Source organism: Carassius gibelio, chromosome B25, assembly GCF_023724105.1.
Source record: "Carassius gibelio isolate Cgi1373 ecotype wild population from Czech Republic chromosome B25, carGib1.2-hapl.c, whole genome shotgun sequence".
Lineage (NCBI taxonomy): Eukaryota > Metazoa > Chordata > Actinopteri > Cypriniformes > Cyprinidae > Carassius > Carassius gibelio.
The window spans coordinates 6285119-6293656 of NC_068420.1; the positions used below are offsets into that span (position 1 = coordinate 6285119).

At 38.7% G+C, this 8538-nt stretch overlaps 1 pseudogene; it reads left to right on the top strand.

Annotated features, from left to right (window-relative positions):
• LOC128014311 (ornithine decarboxylase antizyme 2-like) overlaps positions 1–8537 on the top strand; it is a 10081-nt pseudogene extending 1544 nt beyond the window's left edge.
• Position 8538: the final 1 nt, after the last annotated feature.

Here is an 8538-nt window from a genome sequence, read left to right on the forward strand (position 1 = left end):
TATTAACCCCTGTATGGGTCCTGAGGTCGGCTGGAGTCAGGAATGCACTTTAATGATGTGAAGAACATTTTACTAAACTAAAGTACCTTTAGTCCAATGGAAAGGTTTCAATGACGTTAAGGGTGGAACCTCATGATGCCGATCATTATTTCCTGTGCAAAAGAATAGATTGCTATGGCTTTCTGAGGAAAGTTTGCTAATAATTTTTCAAGTGATTAATGCCAAATGACCAAACGGTAAAAAAAAAAAAAAATCAACCACTCAAAATATCCTAATAATAGAAGTCTCATACAAACATGGAGGACACTCAAAGAACACAAAGGCATGCAAAAAAGGGCAACAATCGAGTTCTTTGAATGTTAAATGGATCAAAGGAAATCCCACAGCTTTAGGTTATTTTTTTCTTTAAAAGTGTCATCGGATGCTTACATGCACTTTTACAAGTAGTTTGAACTGAAATGTGTGTTGGCAGTGTGTGTACACAACCACCCTATAACGATAAAAATCCACCCAGTGTTTTTTTTTTTTTTCCACTTAAACCGATCAGATCTTTGATGCCTGTCTGTATGACGTAGCAAATACAGGCCCCACCCACAATAGTTAGATTGACAGTAGTGTTTCAGCACAGACTGGACTGGCGTCTGACCTTAGACCCGCCCTGAGTGACTGTCATCAGTCCGCCATTGTTTCAACGCCGGAGCAGATGTAGACCATCAGGACTCCTAAAAGATTGAGGTGTTTTGTTGTTTGATGTTATAATGAACATAAGCAGTCATCATTTACTCCTGAAATCTGAGCCACTGAAGACGCAGTGGATTATATTGTTTTTGAAGGGATTTGCCCACATTCTACATAAATGCATGTATGTTCAAGCGAATAATTCGTGATCCAGCTTCACCTACAGAAAAAGAGAGCATACGTTTTTTTAATGAATCTTTGTAAATCGTCTTTCCTAACAATGTGCTAATTAGAAAGTTTCAAGATGAATGCAGCTAAAATAAACAGTCCCTCAGAGAGCAGCTGGTCGAGAGGGGCGGGGTCAACAGAGCTCATTAACATTTAAAGGAACATTCTTCAAAACGGTTTGCTCTGAAAAGAGTTGTTTTTGACAGGGTAAAAAAGGTGTTGTTTGACACTACCATTGAGCAATTTTAATCAAACTATGTTACAGACTTTTAATTAAGACCCTTAAGAATCATATCAACTTGTGGAAAATGGGCATCCGATGACCCCTTTAAAGTTGTCCTGAATTTCTTGTGATCCAGAACATATAGTCAGAGGTGGTGAAGGGGGGGAAGGTGCTTGAATGTCAGAGGGTGAAAGTGTCGGCTTTCAAAAAGGGCTGACATTTCTATATAGAGATCAAGAGGGGAGAAGGAACAAATAAAGAACATTTCAAAAGTATACTGAAAAATCAGTCATACAAATTCGTTGTACTAAAGTAACAAACAGTCTGTAAAGTAACCAAAAACAGAAAGTAAACATCCTCTGTAACAGCTTCATCTTTTTTCATATGGTCACCATCTCCATGCATATTTTGTCACCTGGGTTACATTTGGTTACCAGGGCACAGAAAGCACTATGCCTCCCTCCTTTCATTTGCCTGCTGGGTAATCCGTCTCATGAGACGTGAAAAACCACCCTAGCTTTGAACAGCCATTTCATTTGTGCCAGAATGCTGTAACCGTGTCATTGATGGCTGTCAGCTGATAATGGCATAAAACATCAATGTTCTGTTTCCTGTTCAGCATATTGGCAATAAGTGATCATGAGATCTCATATTCCTTCATCTAGCTTGTTGTTAACGGAGCTGTTTTGAAAAGTGGGAATGCTTTCAATCATAATTAGAGATTTTTGCTGATGGTGTGCGGCCTGGCTTCAGATGAGACATCAGATTCAAAGATCTCCCAGCGTGTCATGGGCACGTAAATGTCTGTTATTAACATCTCTAAAAGCCAGTGCTGTAACTCAAGCCCTCTGGGATGTGAAATGTCCTCAGCCAAGCTGCTATTTACAGACTTGTTTTCACATCATGTGCTTGTTTGTGATCTGCGCAAACTGCTTCTCTTCTGTCTAGTGGAAATGGAAACATCTGTCTCCAAACAAATGTCGCTGCTTACCGTTAATGTAAACATGACATCGGGTCAGTTTACGCTTGTCCACTGTAACCTGATATAACTTGTGCAAAATCAGAATAGGATACTTGATTTTCCATAAAGTCTTAAATGTTGGTCTCATGAGAGTCCAAAAATGCTCTTCAAGCCAACATCAAAGTTTGTCTTGGCAAACTTTATCTAGTTAGGAATACTGACATAATTCAACAGTTTGATGCAAAAATGTTGCTAGGTCAGCGCTGGGCTTACAAAATGCTGCATACCTTTCTGGAATTAGCTGTTAGCGTGAAGGGCGTGATATTGGTACATTATTTTTTTCAACTCATGTTGAATGACTCAAGTGCTGTGACACAGTCTGTAATCAGTGTTAATTAGATAACAGTGCTGCAGAAAATATTACAAGGTGACAGTATCTGTTAAGACATAAGAAGAAATATGGAGAGAGTGAGTCTTTAAAAGTGCTAGCATTTCTGTGAAGCAGAAAATTGACTGTTGTTATGCTGTTGGCAGGATGGGAATCTGTTATCAGCTGGCACCCTGAAGCCTGTGCCAAGCTGCGTCATGCACTTGACTTTTAATTCTGGAGACAAACCGAGTGAAGGAAGCTTTTAGAAGCATATGCCAACTTTTGTTAATGCACTTGAGGATAATCTTACACAGCTTTAAAATGATCTGTCTGTCTCTCTCTGTCTAATAGTTGTGCCGTTCTGGGCTCGAGGCAGCGGGCTCCAGGGCCTCTGTGGTGCTCCTGATGCCCCTCTCCCACTAACGAAGATCCCGGGTGGGCGAGGGACAGGCAGGGATCTCCCTCACAGTGTACTGCACAAGGTAAAAACACAGATCTGTATAATTTTCACATTTTAAAGGGTTAGTTCACCCGAAAATTGTGTCAATTACCCATTCTCATTTTGTTCCAAACCCGTAAAACCTCCGCTCATCTTCGGAACACAAATAAAGATATTTTTGATGGAATCTGAGACTACACTTTTTGAGCACAATAGAAAAAAAATAACAACCTTATTCAACAATTTGTCTCCTCTGCATCACGTTGATGCCATTTTGGAGTGTGTCCACTGAACGTAAATTGCGTATGTTGTTTTGTGTCAGTTGTGCCATGCAATTGTTTTCATTCAAATCAAAGCGCAAACAACGTAGAAAAGTTCAGTGGATACTCTCCTTGATCATGTAAGGACACTTTCTGTCTATGGGAGTGACAGAGAGCTCAAAAATATCTTAATTTATGTTCCGAAGATAAATGGAGGTCTTACGGGTTTGGAACAACATGAGCGTAAGTAATTAATTACAGAATTTACATTTTTTAGTGAACTATTCCTTAACTATATTAACTTTAAGCTTAAAAATGACAGAAAATGCACTCACCCTCAGGCTGTCCAAGATGCAGATTTCTGTCAGATTTGGAGAAATGTAGCATTACATCACTTGCTCACCAATGGATCCTCTTTAGTGAATGGCTGCCATCAGAATGAGAGTCCAAGAAACTGATGAAAACATCTCAATAATCCACAAAACTCCAGTCCATAAGCTAATGTCTTGTTAAGTGAAATGCAGTGTAATAAACAAATCCATCATTAAGACATTTTAATTTTTATCCATGGTAAAAATTTTAGTCCCTTATTCATAATAATGCTTCCTCCCATGACATATTCATTTAGAACTGTTTTGGACTGCATCTAAATAGTGCTTGATTGGTGCATATTTCTCTCCTGATTCAAACAAGTTGAGTTTCATATTGGAGAAAGCAGAAAACATATTGGCTTTGTTTATTACAAATTTTATACTTCACAAGACATTAATTGATGGACTGGAGTGGTATGGTTTTATGTGTGGATTATTGTGGTGTTTTTAGTATCTGTTTGGATCTTGATGGCACCCATTCACTGCAAAGGATCCTCTGGTGGAGCAAGCATGTGACGTGAAGCAATACAATTAAGACAAAGACCTAATGAAATACATTGATTTAACACATTATTAAGTCAAATTTTGACAACAGTATCTCAACATTTTGGAATATCATTATATATATTAGTTAATCATTACTTTACATTAGACAAAATGGGATGCAGTCCATACTAGTTTACTACCACAGCATGATCCTAAATTAAAAACCCCAAACAGTAAATTATCCTAATACTTTTTTATTCAATATGACAATGGGCAGCAAACCATGCAATTTCCAAAAAAACACACACAGACAACCAGCCCAAGGTAGGAGACGGGTGTGTTAGCATGTTATTTGTCACGTAGCTATGTGCCATATTTACAGCTAGAGTTTCCATCTGGCCTACATACACTTGGTGTTGGCGCTTGGTACTTGAACTCTGCATCTTACCGTGTGTGAGACTATAGATGTCAGCACTGTTTTTGTGCAGACATGTGACTGTATCAAAAAGGTTTTGGATCACTCACGCCTTTGATACAGTCCACTGTGCAAGTTACTGTTGGCTACTCTTGAGCTCATTTTTTATATCAATATATATATATTTTTTTTTTTTGAATACGCCACTCTGGTAACATCAAGACAAAATCAATTGAAAAGGAATAGGATAACACAAAGTCGTTCCAAACCATTACGATTTTCATTCATCTCTGGAAAACAAGTTAAGATATTTTTGATGAAATCCAAAGGCTTTCTGACCCTGCATAGACAGCAATGCAACCAGCACATTCAAGGCCCAGAAAGGTAGTAAGGACATTGTTTCAATAGTCCATTTGTCATCAGTGATTCAACAGTAATTTTTTTGTGTGCAAAGAAAACAAAAATAACGATTTTATTCAACAATTCTCCTTTTCCGTGTCAGTCTCTGCCATGCATTCACAAGAGTACCATGATGCATGCGTGTGTTGCTGCTGATGCCGGAGACGGCGTTCTGACATACAACAGCTGAACCACTGATGTTGCATGGACTATTGTAACAATGCCCTTTACACTACCTTTCTGGGCCTTACGTGGTAGCGTTGCTAAAGCTCTCGGTCTTCATCAAAAATATCTTGTGTTCCGAAGACTAATGAATGTCTTACGTGTTTGAAACAACATGAGGGTGGGTAATTAATGACACAATTTTCATTTTTGGGTGAACTATCCATTTAACTGTTGGAAATGATATGTGAATAATAAAAAATACTGTGAAAAAAGGCGGTATGCTAATTCATGCAACAACAATTTTATTGTTAGGTTAAAAATTCAGTTATAGATACAGTTGATATTTAAACAAAACGATCTCTATTAAGACTAACGAGCTAAAGAACTACCTTTGTGCTAACATTTACTTTTGGGCTCATTCTGAGAACAAGCTTGTGTGTAACACTATGTGCCTGTGTCTCGTCCAGGATGAAAAGTTGACGGTGACCCAGGCGGGGTCGGTAAGTGGTGCGCCCCCTGTCCTGCACTTCCAGTACCAGTTAAGCGAGCGACGGTTCTCCTGCTGGGACACGGTTCTGTCGGACAACGCACTCTACCTGGAAATCCCCATAGGAGGTCTTCACAATGGCAGCAGAGAAGGGTACGTTGAGTTAATAATCTGTCATCATCATGCAGCTCTATGTTGTAGATGACAGCAGAACCATATTCATCGGTCTCTACATGGTTTGGCTTAAACAGACAGTTTTAGGTCACACTAGAATGAACGGCTGGTTTAATTTTAGTCAAAAGCAGCTCGAGTTGGTTTTCCATGTGACGTTTCATGACTGGTATGAGGCTGTAAAATATGCAGCCGCTCTTGATGAAAGTTCTTCCAGTCATTTCTGATTTAAGTCCAACACGTCCAGGCATTAGAACAGAGTGTTTCACCTTCAACAAGCAGGTGGTGGACTGTCAGAAAGCATTAAATATGTGTGTGTGTGTGTGTTGTTCTGTGGCTAGTACATCTGCATTATTACATAAGGTAGACATTATGTAAAAGCAGCAGTGCGTCACCATCTGTCTCTCTCATTACGCTGCAGTTTCACCAGGCTGCTGGAGTTTGCCGAGGAGCAGTTGAAAGTCAGTCACGTGTTCCTGTGGCTTCAGAAAAACAGAGACGATCAATGTAAGACACATTTAAACCCTTTAAAAAATTGTTCTTCCCCCCTCCCCTGTGTTCTTCTCTGCAACACAACTAGAGATATTTTGCCATTTTTTCCTCCGTAATGGAAACCGAAGTAGTTGGATTCCAAAAGTGTGGCTCATCCATTTGACTTGTGCACTTTTATGATGCTTTTTGTCATTTTTGGAGCTTGACAGCCTTATTATGACTGCAATAAAAGACATTCAAATCATCCTTACAGAAGTAAACAGGAAAATAAAAATCAACAATGACAATTTATTTAAATATATGAGTTGAAAATTCAAATTATGTTGTAATTCAGCTCTATAAAAAAACAATAGTGATATTATTCAGCTCAAGTCAGTTTAGTGTTCATTGATAGGATTGATAACATACACTTCTAAAAACATACATCTTCAACATGAGTGAGTAAATGATAATACAACTCTTATTTGGGTTATTAAATAAATTATTAAATAGAATAATGAGTCTGATACCATAATATCTTTGTCTCTACTTGTGCAGTGTCCATCATGAAGACCTTCCACTACATGGGTTTTGAAGTGGTAAAACCAGGTCATCCACTGGTGCCGCCCCGGCCTGATCTTCTCTTTATGGTCTATTACATAGACAGCAGCAGTTCTGATGAAGAGTGACCGTCACACTCTCACTCACTCTTAAAATGACCCCCCACCCTCTTCATCCCCCTCTATACCTCTGCATCAGTGACTTTTAAGACTTTTAAGGGGGAAGGGCGAAGCTGGGCCACCTAACACTCTGATTGGATCAGTTTCCATTATTATCCCACTGATCAGTTCTGATTGGTCGTTCCATCAGCAGGAGGTGGGTTGGTGCTAAAGCAGAAATCATATCATATCCTGTCTGTTAATTCAAAGCATATTTCAAACTGTCTGTTGTGTACACTATGTATAGACATAGTCGTGATACTTTTTACAGAAGGGAATGCATTTGTAACCGGTTGTAGACTGGTTTGACAGTCTTCTCTAATCTGGTTTTACTCTTCTTTAGACGTTTCAGCCTAAACTTTCACTTGTTAATCGTTCAATGATCTCAGAGGAAACAAGCTAAATAGCTCTTAGTAACTAAGACTCGACTCACTTCAACAGCGTAGTTCATCCTACAAACACTCAATAGGATTTATGCTGTGTACCATTCAACTTTTGAATTTCTAACTTCCTATATAGAAAAGTGGAATAGAATCCACTTGAAGTTGGACTTAAGACTTTTATGAAAACTGCAAGATCAGTCACAGGAACTGGGGAGATGTTAACAGCTCACTGTTGACGATTACCATTTTATATACATCGTCCAAATGTCATGCAATAAATGGTTTAAGTATAAAAAAAAAAAAAGGTTTCAATATTGGATGGAACGCAGCATTGTAGCATACGTTCTTCAAAAAAGTGCATCATTCCAGACCCCAACAAGGCACTTAAGTGTAAATTTAGATTGAGTTTAGTCTGGTTGTGAGATTAGCTTTTTAAGAATTATTTTGAGTAGAAGTTGTTCAATCAGGTCTGTTGCTTTTACTCTTTAAAACAAAGCCTGACCGGAAATCTTCAAGATGCATGAGCATGTTTGTGATGAAATCATTCTAGTTTTAAAAATCCCAAAGGTCCTTATTTTTATCTAGGGAGATGCAGAGGTCAACTGCGTGAGTCTTACCGTAGTCCATCACACCTTTTGTTTTCGCCATCCCAAACCAACAGGAAACATGAGAGCAAACCAACCCCACCCCCTGCCCCTCAAGGGCTTAACACAAGCACTTTAGGAAAACACAAGCAATTCAGCCCACGGTGCATTGCACATCCATTACAGAGAGATGTGCACTGAGCCGTCAAGATGTCTTGCAGTGTTTAGTGAACTTGACATATTTGCCAAAGATAATGGTCTCCATTCAAAGAGAACGCCTCAAGTTTCATTCAGATAAGACTGGTGAACCTACCATAGCAGCACCTTCAGAGAGCAGGCTCAGTCCCGGCGCAGTCAGGTATAACATGCAAAAACATTCCCTGAAACGGAAGCCTCTGTTTCTTTGATTCTTGGTCATCTCTGTGGAAATTAGGTGCAATGAATCCAGTTCTGTATTCTTCTCAGCAGGGCGGCCTTTAAGTTTTGCATGTGTAAATAGATCTTACCTTTCCTCATGGGCTGTTACAATAAGCTTTTAGAGAATGTTTTTTGTTCATCCACTTAAATGTTATTTTTATCAATATGATTTATTTTGTCTATACCGATTGATTTTTTTGTAGTGTAGAATTTAGAGTAAATCGGATACCATTTATTGACAATCTACACTTGTATACCTTGAACTTTTTTCTTTATGTCCAAATAAAACATGTGACAAAACAAAACATAAT